Source organism: Pantherophis guttatus, chromosome 2 (genome assembly GCF_059756535.1).
Source record: "Pantherophis guttatus breed Tessera chromosome 2, ASM5975653v1, whole genome shotgun sequence".
NCBI lineage: Eukaryota > Metazoa > Chordata > Lepidosauria > Squamata > Colubridae > Pantherophis > Pantherophis guttatus.
Window position 1 is genome coordinate 65,462,721 of NC_142064.1, and position 11,406 is coordinate 65,474,126.

The 11,406-nt window shown below is 36.7% G+C and overlaps 1 long non-coding RNA gene across 2 annotated transcripts; it reads right to left on the minus strand.

The window, feature by feature from the left end:
* Positions 1-6,091: 6,091 nt before the first annotated feature.
* Positions 6,092-10,590, minus strand: LOC117661966 (uncharacterized). Of its 2 annotated transcripts, none has more exons than XR_004590192.3 (4): positions 10,380-10,590; positions 9,792-9,886; positions 8,836-8,939; positions 6,092-6,460 (listed from the first exon to the last, which is right to left on the minus strand). It is a non-coding gene; the product is annotated as an uncharacterized LOC117661966 (long non-coding RNA). The 2 variants fall into 2 exon arrangements; XR_004590191.3 differs by having other exon boundaries at positions 8,836-8,967; positions 10,380-10,582.
* Between the last annotated feature and the right edge of the window lie 816 nt (positions 10,591-11,406).

Sequence of the window (11,406 nt, forward strand, 5' to 3'; positions counted from 1 at the left end):
TGAATATTTTATGGCTTATTCTTTTGGCAGTTAGTAGAGATGTATGTTCTCTGATAAAAGATGCAAGGAATCCCAAAAGAGTTTTTCCTCTTTTTACATGTGATGTTTTTCCTTCAGAATCCACTGAGAAATATTCTCTTGAGACTTTTGTCATGGTACTTCAACATTCTGATTCTATTATTTGGTCCCCAACCACTTATGACTTTAAAGGCTGCAATAAACACTTTGAATGGGGCCAGTTATTAACCAATGTTGGTGAAATAAAATCAGTAGTACATCAAAAACCCCAGGGAAGGCCTATGTAAAAAGTTATTTCTTCAAAAGGCACTAGAAACACAGCCTAGAGAATGCTTTCCATGTAATGGACCAATCAATTAAAATTTACTTACGGTTCAAGTCCAAACACAAGAAAAAAGATCAGCAATGCAGTAATTTATAAAAAGGAATACAAAACTGCAAGAAAGTCCTGAAACAATTTAAAAATAACACTGAATAACAGCTACTGTATACGTAGCTACTGATAAAAAATTACCACTTTTCTGAAGGTTTCTGAAGAGTAGTCATCCACGTAACAACCTTCTGGTTACAATGGCAATTAGTATTATTTTTAATAATTGTAGGTATTAAGCACATCGTTAGGTATATAATAGACACTGTAATAGCCCAGGTGAGACAGATTCTTCTCCAAGTCTGTATAAAAACAAATTCAGTTTTCAAATGTGACACTCATTTATTTACCAGTTGTTTTCCTAATAAGTGGTGTCCCAGCTCAAATCAAGATAGTCTCTTGTGAGGAACATACAAAATGTTAAAGAAATGTCTAGGGAAAGTCCATGAGAGTCCCATGTATTGAATAAGAACAGAAAGTTAAAATGTTGCTTTGGGTGTCCATATCGTATGGCAACCTGAAAATATTGCACCCCCAGTAAAATCCAGGTGTTCCAACAACTCTTCAGAACAATTAACCTTTTGGTTTCTTTCTCAAGTTGGAGATCAAGCAGATTTTTAGTAACATATGACTGTCACGATCTTCATATAATAGTTATACAGTTACATGAAATGATAAAGGTACAGTGAATCTTTCTGTTCTTAGGTTTTATAATATTTTTCTTCATTTCAGACAGAATAAATTCTACTTCTTATTAGTTGCTATTCTACTTCTTGATTTTTGTAATAGTATAGAACTCAACAAGCTTCCTATATATTCAAAGGCTGAGCAGTAATTTTGCGGCTACACCATTTTATATTGTATAAGGTTGAGACCCACATCATACTGTCTGCACTATGCACATGTTGTAAACTTAAGCTACCATTCCACAAATCTTGTACTTCCATTGCAATATTTTGCACTTTAAGGTTTTACAGCGTAAACTAGAAGGTGAAATGTGTACAGGAAGTGTTGGAGTTTGATTTGTATAATGTTGAGCTTATGGTTCTTTCATTCCATTATATGTTGTGTGTTGCAGTCATCATCAGAATAACCTTGAATGCAGTAAATCAGTGAACTATTTTGTCATTTGCCTATTGTCTATGAGTGGAAGCATTTTATCCAATTATTGTCCCTTGAATTATTGAGTCAATTTCTCGTTTTCCTCTCCTAGCGATCATGGATATAGTGAATATGCTGCAAATAATTAATGGACAAGTGACACAAACCAAGAGCAAACTGCAGACTTATATTCATCTTCTCGTGAATTGATTAAGAAACTCAACCTACCCCATAAATCAGATTAGACTACAATCCTTTTTCTATCTATGAAGGTAATCCCATTGAACTGTATGGGACACATTATTGAATAGATACCTAGAATTCAGAATGGAAAATACATCTGTTTCCATTCTATGCCAATTTCATACGCCATTAGTCACAAATCTGTTTCATCTATCAATCTCACTTTTTAGATTTAAATGCAATTTTTCCCTAAAATACAAATTGACCCCAAATATGTCAATACTTTACCCTAACATGCTTCTTTATAAAGTTGAAAACAGCAGTAAAATATTTGGAGAAGTGTTTAATTCACAAAATTAACTCTTTTTCAGTCCTTATATAAATCCTGAAAGTACAGGTTAAGTCTGCACATTCAAAAATGCAGACCAAACAATTTTTTTCTCCATTTCTTTATAGGATTACAACAGTCTGAAGCTTCGAGTAGTAAATTTATTGGGCCAATATTTTTTATAATACCTATCCAAAGCTGTATGTGATATTTTGATGAGCAGCTTCCTCACATACTGAATTTTTTTTAAAAAAACTGTGTTCAGAAAATCAGCTAGTGTGAACTTAGAAATTATTGTTTTCAAAAATGTATTCCATTCCAAATGCAATTACAATGCGATGAAACTATAACTCCATTCCTTTTGGATCCACTGAAGATTCCTCCCCCACCCCATATAGGGGGAAACCAGATATTGTTAGAATTATTAAAACTAAATCAGAACTTTGTGTGGGTCTTTCTGATATACAAAGTGAATCTGAATGAGATAGAGGTAGAAACAGACAGACAGCAATTGAGGCAGATAATGATAGAGAGAGAGAGAGAGGGAGGGAGGGAGATATATATATATATATTAGACCTGGCCCAGATTATTTCCAATTGTTTCATGAACTTCTCACACAACTGCCCATTCCTATTCCTTTTAACTGAGTTGATTTAATTGGAAGGAAATAACTTTTTTCATATTGACTCATTGTACAAATTCAGAAGAGGATAGATATGTTTTCTGACAGCACTATAAAATCAACACTTACATCTACCTTTCAGGTAATTATTTTGGAGCATATACTCTTCTCTAATTGCAACTGTCCTTTATTATCATTATTATTTAATAATCCAGTTCTAATGATAGAAATTATTATTCTAATAATAATGTGCTGGTGAATCAGTGGTGGGTTTCAACTGGTGTTACCACAGGTTCGCTTCATGCATGCGCTTCGCGTATATATCCTTGATGTTTATTTTACACACAATGCTAACAAAAATGAGACATACTAACCATACTACCACCAGAATATGTGGAATCTCTACTGTTACATGTGCATAGTGTCTTCTAATGCAGTGATTTACATCAATATGATCTTTATTCTTAACATATACTTCTCAAAATGAGATGCTATCCCCACTGTGAATGCCAAAATGTTTTCTCAGCATCACTGCACATTGAAACAGCTTTTATGATGTTGGATAAGCAGAGCAATTTCTTCTGAGATTAGGTTTTTAGATTAGAATAGCTATGTTTGTTTGTTTGTTTTAAATTTCTTTAGGAAAGATTGGGTCACTTGTATTTGGAAAAGCCTAAAAGAACTGCTGAGATTTTTTTTTTTTTTTTTACTGCTTCTTGTAAAAAGTGCAAAGAAAGCAACTTGGTTTGTTTTGATGAATCTTCCTTGAAATTATAAAGGGCAATCACTAATTCTTTCCATAAATAGTAAGGATACATAGATTTTATTTCTTTGGTAATAGTTTCAACCTTTATTATTCAGTTTGATGACAGGAATTGTTTTTTTTTTCCTGAAGAAAACATTTAGTGATATTCTAATGGCTAAAGAATGCCATTTGAGGCTTGTGTTTGTGAGAGAGAGAGAGAGAGAGAGAGAGAGAGAGAGTGTGTGTGTGTTGCAGACTTCCTGACATCATGGCCTCTCTAATGGGGAATAAGAGGAGTAAATGATGAAATGAATAACACAGCACCACAATACAACTTACAGTCCTTTTGTACTTGAATCACAACACTGCAGATAAGTATGTAAGGGACAGACCTTGCCTAGTGACATCTAAAAACACTTTTTTAAAAATCAATCTAATGGACTCTAAACATGCTGCAGATTCCCATGGTCACAACTAAATTCCAAGAATAAGGTCCTCTTTGCCATGGGATCCAATCATGGGTAGGCATGAAAGCTGCACAAATGTGCTACCAGACATATGAAACAGAAAGTAACTTCTCTTTCCTTAGAACAATAAAGTAAGCCGAGAAATATTACAGATAGGAACTCTAAAGAACCCTAATCATAAAGCAATAAAATTTAAGCTTCTTCTCCAGGAAAGAAAACTTTGGGAAAAAAATGAGGAAAAAATATAGGAAAGCTCTCAGCCATTGTACTAATTCAAACATTCCTACTATCCCGTATGCAACCTGATAATAAATTGTTCTATAGACGAAATTTATACTACGGAAAAAGGTGTAGAGGTGGTCCTCAATTTACGACCACAATTGAGCCCAACATTTCTGTTGCTTAAGTGAGACATTTGTTAAGTGAATTTTGCCCCATTTTATGATCTTTTTTTGCCACGTTTCTTAAGTGAATCACTGCAGCTGTTAAATTAATAACATGGTTGTTAACCGAATCTAGCTTCCCTATTGACTTTGCTTGTCGGAAGGTCCCCAAAGGGATCACATGGACCTGGGACACTGCAAACGTCATAAATATGAGTCAGGTGACAAGCGTCTGAATTTTAATCACATGACCATGGGGATGCTGCAATGGTTGTATGTGTGAAAAATTTATTTATTTATTTATTTATTTATTTATTTATTTAGTTCAATTTATATGCCGCCTTTCTCCGGAGACTCAGGGTGGCTAAATGGTCATAAGTCAGTTTTTTTCAGTGCCATTGTAACTTTGAATGGTCACTAAATGAACTGATGTAGGTTGAGGGTTTATAACAGCTTATATTAGTCCTTATTGTAAAATATAAACTGATTCCCTCTGTCCTTCCTAGGAATAATATATCCTTCCACTTTTCTACCTACAGGGTTAACGTGGAAAGTTATTACTTGACAACCATGTAGCAGTCAAACTTCATCACCTTCAGCAGAAATAATTTATGGTTTAATCTTACATGCAGGCATATTAAATTAGCATTACTCATCAGAACCCACTTATTAATAAAACAAGCTGAATTAGCCACTGGAGAATCGTATTTGGAAATTCAATGACAATTTTACATTTTTAATAAAGGTTCTGAAATATTATTGCAGAGCAGGTGGTGTGAAGCAACGTGGTCAAATTTGACATTCATTAATATTTGAAGCCTGGGACGTGACAAAGGTGAAAATTGATATTGATTTTTCTCTCCCTCTAATATTTGGATGAGTGCTGAAAAGTAAATAAAATGAGATAACGTGACAGATCGGTTTGCACTGATTTCTTTGATTCCACTCTCTGAACACACACGTATATTGCTATGTTTTTTTTTTCCCTCCGTCATGTTCTGAATAATGCAACACCCGTAGTCTTACAAGTTCAATGCATTATAAAACACACTCAAGCTGGGTTTCAATCATATTAGACAGAAAGCTGAATTTTTTATGAAGGATTATTTAAAACAAAATACAGTCTTGGAAACCAAACAGTCCTGAGAGTTCACCGAGGAAATGTCAACGCTATGGAGGATTTTTCGATTTTGGGGGGAAAAAAATTAAAGTGATCCTGTTTGATGTATATTAACCATATCAATATTAACAGCCTTCTGCTGAGTTTCAGCAGTGATTGGAGACCAGCCTTATTATCAGCCTTGGAGATAAGAAAGCTCTGAACGTATCTGTACACCTGATGAACTTGACCTGCTTTTGGCAAACCTCAGGCAATGTGGCTAATCTGCAAACTTCATTCCGGCCATGGTGCTTCAGCCTCTTTGAACTTGGAATACCAAACAAACCAGCAAGATATGGCTTGTCTCCCCCACCCACCCACCCCCCGCCATTCAAACTTCACAATTCTCTTTGTGAGTCCTTCTGCAAAGCAATCTCAGCTCTACTGGCCCTGGAAAGGCGGGGGGGAGTTGCAAACTTTTTGCACTTGGATGGATCTTTCTGTCCTCCTATCACAGTTTTGTCACTGAAAGTCATAGATATTGACAACACAATCTAAAATAGAGTGGCAAGCTGTGGACTACAATTTCTATCATCCTTGATAATTGTTTACAGCAGCAGGGCTGATGGGAGTTCGGTTCAATTATACTGAAAATCTTCAAATTCTTCTTTCTTCTTCTTTTCTGTGGGAAAATCTTTCCACAATCCCTGCTCTTCTGCAAAGAATGGGGTTAAATGGAGTCCTAACGAAAGAGATCATGTTTGTCATAGAATGTAATATCCGAATATGCTTTATTCAGTTAAGCACAGAATTAGATGAGAAGAGAATCAATATGTCTACCCAATTTCTGGTAGATCATATAAGGAAATATGATGGTAAATGTTTGCAGGACTATTTCCTGGGATCGTTCAGTATGGGTCTTGGCTGAAACTCTACAAAACTGCTGCCACTGGCATCTGATGTTGACAACAAGGTCTTTAAAAAGAGTGACCTCTCAAGTTTGTTGTGATCTGGATCTGCTCATCTGTGGTACAGGAGCTCCATCTTCCTTGCATTATCACAGCTTCCTCTGTCTCACCCCAAATGTTAAATATGGTTCCTGCCCACCAAATGTTCTTTCCTGTCACATTATGCTGCTTTTCCCTTTTGAGAAAAGAAAAATGAAAATGTGAGGTAATCTTATTATAATATGTCTGTTTCCAAATCTAACAGAGCCCACTGTATTTTTCATAAGACGTTTCCTGTTCCACATTCACAAGCATAAATAAGATTTATAGGCTCAGGCCTTGTCAGTTGTCACGGTTTCTTAGCACTTGCAGGTTGTGGGTTCCTCTGACTAAATGTATAAAGTAAAAGGTTGCTACTCCAGGCCTTATTTCCTAGGAGGAAATTTCAATTGACAGCAGCAGGAATGAATGAAAACCAGAGAAATCAACCCAAAGAGTTTCTGCAAGGTATTCTACTTCAGAGGTTTTCCCAACCCCTGGGCCGTGGCCCATTATCGGGCAATGGCCCATTTGGAACTGGGCCACACAAGCGGCATGTGCTCATGCTTGCATGCAAAACTCCATTTGTGTGAGCACCAGGTGCGTACGCACAGTTCTTGCACATATGGAGCTGTGTGCACTCATGTGTGTGCCTGCCTCACCATTCCCTCATCACCACAACCACTGGTCCACCATGATGGAAAGGTTGTTGTTCTACTTTAATTAGTGAAAGACATTGCAGAAAGTATGAGTTATTTGAGATTTTAGATCCTTAATCAAATGATCTTTTTTTTCCTCTTGAAACACACACAGAGACATAGAAAGGATGGAAGTCTCAATCAGAAAGTGATTTTCAGAAATGTCTGTCTTGAAGATGCAGCACTAACAAGTATAATGCCTAAGTCTCACTTATATCAACGTTTCTCAACCTCAGCAACTTTAAGATGCATAGACTTCAATTCTCAGGATTTCCTAGTCAGCCATGGTGGGAGTTGAAGTCCACATGTCTTAAAGTTCCTGAGGTTGAGTCTTACACTACCTACATGTAAAAAGTCACTATAGTCCATTAGACTGTTTAACAGTCTAGCTGTGAAACAACATACCTACCCATGTTTAAATTATGGTCCAATTAAAGCAGCCAATGCATGCCTAGCTAAATAAATCAATGGGGCTACTTTATTAGCTGCACTATTTTCTGGGAAGTTTAGGATTGCATGCATAGACTAGTTTATCCTCACAAAGGTTATTTAAAACACATTTTGGCTGAAATTAGTCTAAGTGTATAGGTAGGACTGGAACCCAAGGCAAAAGTTTGTGGCCCAACAGCCAAGAGGGAGCCCAAATGATTATTGGGACCATGGCAGATGATAAGGATAGCAATAAAAAGGTTCTGATCAATTCCTGGGTTGACATTGGCATTCTTAGTTTCAAAAGAATCATCATTATTCTCCATGATATCTTTTGCTGTATCTTTCCCTTGTCCTTCCTGAAACAAAATGATGCTTAAGTCCTCAGATAAAGATAAGGTCTGTAAGATATTTTTCTTCATGGTCTAAAGCTACCTATTTATTTCATTGGATGAATTCATTGATTTTAATATGGCTTTAACAGCTACATTGTGATAAGAATCAGACTGTTCCTATATGAACAGGAGTGAATGTTCCTGAACCTCAGGCTCATATTATAGTCACATAACTCTTGAAAATACTTTATTGGCTACTCATTGAAATGTGAGGTCTACTTTTCCAGAGCACTGTTCCTGAATTTTGCACAACTGGGTCACAGCAAAGCATATTTCCCCCCTCTACTATAAAATTACTTAGTATCAGAAGGTTGACAAACTCATTCTTATGCATATTGCACATGAGAATTAGAGCAAATTTTAATTTCAACCAAGATATAACAGCATAATTTCCTTTGGCTAACAGGGGCAAGAATTCTTTTTATTAACCTACACAACCTTCACATCACCAACTGAAAAAAATACTTAGTATGCTTCAACTTTAATTCCCTAACCCCAACACTTTAATATTAATAAATCCATGTACTCTAGCAATTAATACCCAGATCCAATAGAGAATCCAACAGCTAAGACCAGCACTTATTAATATGCTTCAGAGTCAGAAAATAAAACTTTACAGTGAAAAATGTATTGCATTGGTTCTAACTTTGATTCTAACTTTCCCACACAGGAAATCCTTTGTACTATATATTATTAGCTATACTGCAATCTTTCGGCAGCGAACTGGGCCTTGTACAAAGGTCCATATTTCATATTGTGCTCATAATACTTACATGCTTAAATCTTAAAATACAATAAGTTAGAACCATGGATTCCATGGGTATGGAATATGATCAGCGTTTGTGATAAATGAGTATAAACTGAGAAAAAGATACAAATGCTATTTTTATAACTCTCCCATCTAATAAACATACCCATTTCCAAAATTATACAGTACATAAAAGACATTATTCTGAGAAGAGGAAAACATATTCCTGGGTTGTAAATGGAAATACAAAGAGCATACTTACTCATAAGCCCCCATAGACAATAACAATTCATCAGACATTGCACTATTCTTGAATTGTGTAGATTCTTTCTCTCTTGTCATGCTCATCCATTATTCCTTCTGTGTCTATCCAAAGCACACCCAATAAAGACATCTTACAGAAAGATAACATAAAGATCAAAGAACATCCCAGTTTTGTCATACTCCTAGCTCTGTTATCTATTCCTGACATTTTCCTCTTATATCAGTCTTGTGCAGAGCAATATAAACTCAGAAGCAAGTGAATGGTGTTGACTTCTGAGTAAGTGAGCCCAGGACTGTGGCCAAGGTTGCTTTTGTTTTATGCTTCTACTTAGAAATGAGGAGATGACCATTCAAGCAGTTGCACACTATTATTGCTGTATAACACATGCCAACAGTGCAATTGGTGACCTTATCAACCGGACTGTGGTTCTTTTAACCCCATGTCTCTATGGATTATGCAGGCTACAAATATATTCCTTTCTCTCCCCCTAGGTTCCATGGCAATCTTAAAGAACCTCAATTTATTTCTGGATACTTCAAGATAATTCACTGGAATTCACTGTTTAATATTTAAACTGTTCTCCATCTTCCAATCTTTTGTGGTTCTCACCTGCCCTAGATTTTATCATGTTCTCCTTTTTTCCTTAATTGTCAGCAAAATGAGAATTCCCTCCCCTCTTAATGACCAAGTCTGGTGGAAGGAATACATGGGTTCACCAAGTGCCTGTTTGATAAAGATTGTTGTATGGCTCGAGCATACAGGGCACAACTTTGTGGGTTAAGAGCTGAACATAGATTGTGTGAAATCTGTTGAAGGCCAACATAAGTGGGGCAAGCAGATACCATCAAGGAGGAAAGTGGCTATATTTTGCATCTCTTTAATTTTGATTCTCATTGATTGTTTCTCTGAAACTTTATGTAACAATAAAACCACTATACTTAATCATAACTTACTGAAAGTCTATAGGCATTGAAAAGGTACCCATGATCCACAAAGAGGTCTCGGAGGGCAGCATGGTGCTCCTAGATGAAGGCTGTTCATCCATGTTCTACAAATAATTATTTGTAATCAGATTTGGAGTTCATGTTTATTGCAATTTAATTTAGACCCACAATTTCCTGTGTTGGGAATGCTGCATTGCATCACAGCCATGTTAGACTCACAAATCCAAAATGGCTACGTTAAATAGTATTAAGATATTTAATGAAAGCTGGCAATATCATCATAAAAAGAGTCCAGTTTCTTAGGTATCTGTAGAGCCAGTTGAAGCGATTATGAACTAGTCACATATAATGCATTCTAGATTCTTCCCTTCGGTGGTCTGACTGTTAGGATTTATAAAATCCTATTTATCTATCTATCTATCTATCTATCTATCTATCTATCATCTATCATCTATCATCTATCATCATGTTTTCTTGAAATCCTGCTCCAATCCCTGAAACCAAAATAAAAAAAAGGTATCCAAATATTTAACTTGGTCACTACAAACACTATCATTTCTGTACGGAGGTTTTGTACGATACAAAATGGACATAAACCTTAGATGTGATCCCATTCAGCACTAATATGTCCCCTTCTTCAGAGCCAGCATTAAAAGCTGATATCCTGCAGATGGTGTATCCCCTTAAAGATCATCAGTTCTTTTAAAGTGAAAAGTTAGACGTCCACAATATTGACTTCACTTCATTTTTGAGATAAGTTTAGTAGGTTTCTGTTTCACTTTTCCCTTTAGACTTGATTGGACTGACATTATTATCTTGACCTATTTACAGTTTTTGAAAGAAATTGCTTCTAGAACCGGGGTGGGCAACAATGGCCCCTTTATGACTTGTCGACCTCAACTCCCAGAATTCCTGAGCTATGCTGGCTCAGGAATTCTGGAAGTTGAGGTCCACAAATCTAGGATATACTGAACAATTCATATTCTAGGACAGTGATGGCGAACCTTTTCAGGACCAAGTGCCCAAACGGGAATGCGTGTTCATTGCTTGCACGTGTGCGCGCCAGACCACCGGAAACCTGAAGACCAGCTGGCCGGTGCACATGCCTGTTTTTTGGCTGGTTTTTTTGGCTTGTGTTTTTTTTTTTTTTTTGGCTATTTTCTGGGCTGTTTTGGGGGGCATTTTTGGACCAAAAACAGTCCAAAAAATGGCTGGAAAAAGGCCTGGAAACAGCCCCCCAAAATGACCTGGTTTTTGGCCATTTTCAAGCCATTTGCTGGCACTCCAGTGCCTGCGAAGACCAGCTGGCATGCACACTGGATGCCAGAAGTGCGGTTGGTGCTCACAGCACAGCAGCACACGTGCCCACAGAGAGGGTTCTGCATGCCACCGGTTCATCATCATGGTTCTAGGATATACTGAACAGGTCTTTGGCCTGCACTTGACATATGACCATCTGTTTAACATTGCAAGGTTGTCACTGGTAAAGTTGAGACTAAAAAAGGCATTTTACCTTTCCCTTCCCCCTAAATCCAATGACACTTGGAAATATATAAAAAAAATATTTTCTGAAGAGCCTTAGATGCTCGCTGCCTCCTAGTGGTCAGTGTAATTGAGAAGTCCC